General features: G+C 38.1%; 1 pseudogene; it reads right to left on the bottom strand.

The window, feature by feature from the left end:
* LOC107095285 overlaps nucleotides 1–2,354 on the bottom strand; it is a 44,273-nt pseudogene that overhangs the window by 27,631 nt on the left and 14,288 nt on the right.

Below are 2,354 nucleotides of genomic sequence, written 5' to 3'. Positions count from 1 at the left end.
CCTTTAAGAAATATCAACCACAGGAGATTTGTCATTTTAAAACAACCATTGTCCCATTTCAAAGTTTATGTTTTAAAATCAAGGTAAAAAACTTTTGGAAAGTTATGTTTCAAACCAAAGAGTTTAACTTTCATTCTGAAGAACATTTAAAAAAATAAATATTTCTGAAATAATCAGCAGATTTAGAGTTAATTTATTTAGTAAATAGAAAAAATGTGAATTAATCTTGGAATCTCAAACATTACACGACTTTTTTTAAAGGAAAGAAAAAATACATTTTTTAACACATATCTACCACAGATTGCTGATATTTTTGGAAATCATGTTGAAAAAAGTTTTTTAAAATTGAATGAAATGCAATTACAGAGTGGAGAAAATTCTAAAACTTCCTATTTTTTGTTCTTTTTTCTATTATTTAAAAAAATGAGCCAAAAAAAAAAGAGCCTTTGTTGAATTTCTAAAGAGCCACTTGCGGCTCCGGAGTCATAAGTTGCAGACCCCTGGTTTAGAGTAACAGAGGGGGACTTAAGTACCCCATTTATACTACCTTTGAAAAACCGATCCATGCCGAGAAGGGTCCAAGCTTAGATCAGTTAAGCAGGCCGAGCTTGGTTCTGACGACAGTTTACACATCACGCTATCTCGGTTCCTCGCCTCCTAGTGACGATCTGCGGTATTACTGCCAGTATTGAAGGAGGAAAGCAAGCATTTGGTGGCGGTAATGCACCAAAAGTTGTTTTCCAACCGCCATAAAACACAAGAAGATGAAGACGAAGAAGTAGGGACGCAAGCAAATCAAAATGGCGGCGCTGGTCACATTCAGAAAGTTATGCTTGATTATTATTCCTGTACTTCGGTGTTTGTGGAGGGTCAGGCGAAGACGGCAACCTTTCGTGGATTTACTTGAGAAAGTCGGCTTTCGATTGTTTGTTTATAGTGGTTCTTCTGTTTTGTGTTGGTTGGCAAGCAACTTCTGGAGGGGCAATACCGCCAACTACTGGAATGGAGTGTAAATCGGGATGTGCAGCCAGACGGGAGATAACGCGTTCTGCTCATGCGCTATCAGAGAGTTATCAGAGAACCGAGCCGAGCCCACCTCTGGAACTGGTCTGCAGTTAGCTCGGTTCGGTTGTGTCTAGCTCGGTTCAGTTCAGTTTGCTTTCCATTTACACATGATAAGTTATCTCAGTTACTGAGCTCGGACCGGTCTCAGCACGGTTTTTCAAGGGTTGTGTAAATGGGTTAAAGGAGACCAAAGAAGTGAGGTGAGAGAGTTTTACTGTTTAAATGTAACATCTTCTCACACATTTATAAGCTGTGTAACATGAAGGAAGTACCAGAGTCCTCATCATGGTGATGCAGAGCCTGATTCTAGCTCAAACCTCAGGGGAAGGGAAGGAGCTTCAGCTTCTTCCCTCTTCTCTTAAACTCACCCCATCGTGAACCAAAGCCTTCCACGTGTGCTCCAGTTTCTTGATTAGCCTGCAGAAACAAAGAGGAGCAGAGTTTAAATGATGCTGAGCAGGTCTGATATGAGACGCACATAAGAGCCTGTAGCTGTAAATGTGTGGACTGAACGGATGGAGTCTGGAAACGTGCAGGAACAGCAGGAAGGCAACAGTTTATCATTCAATATTTGATATCAAGGAAGATCACCTGTAGGATTGTAAGATATCGATGATTCCAATGTAGAGAAGAAGCCGTTCCCCTTTTCCATTCACAGCTGGAATGCCACCCATCCTGGAATCAGACAGGAAATGAAATGGAAAAGAAAAATCTGTCATGAAATGCAGGAAAACAGATGTTAGTGAGTCATGCACATGCTGAAGACTTAGAAAGGAGTGGGAAGGTTTGTTGGTTGACAAAGAAATAACAATAAAAAAAAAAGATTTATTACAATAATTCCTGCTGGTTAATGTTATTCCTGAACTGGGATTAGGGATCTAGCTGGTTTGTTAACATGACTGGAACTGAGTTTAGTAAGACTGATGCTATCGTCTCCTCCTTCAAATATTTTAAACTTTTGCATTGGCCTGCTGCAAATAACCATTATTTACCAAATTGTTTAAGCTGTCGATTATTTTTTAGATTAATAACCGGAAAGCCAAAGATATCTTAAAGAATATATTTTATGATGTGAAACTAAAACGTTTCCACTTGTTGAGTTCTGAATATAGCATATAGATAGATGAAACCTTTTTTTTTCCTAAATGCAAAATATTTAGATTTTTTTTTACAAATTTGGTTTAATTTCTGCTCTAACTGGGTCGCTCTGTCAACTAAATCCATGTTTAAGAGTCTCTACACTCCAGTTAATGATTAATCGATTGCTAAATTATATATTATATAGATTT

The sequence above is a fragment of the Cyprinodon variegatus genome, unplaced genomic scaffold, assembly GCF_000732505.1.
Source record: "Cyprinodon variegatus isolate N-32 unplaced genomic scaffold, C_variegatus-1.0 Scaffold535, whole genome shotgun sequence".
NCBI lineage: Eukaryota > Metazoa > Chordata > Actinopteri > Cyprinodontiformes > Cyprinodontidae > Cyprinodon > Cyprinodon variegatus.
The sequence above is the reverse complement of the archived record's forward strand: the minus strand, read 5'-3'. Positions and strand labels throughout refer to the sequence as shown.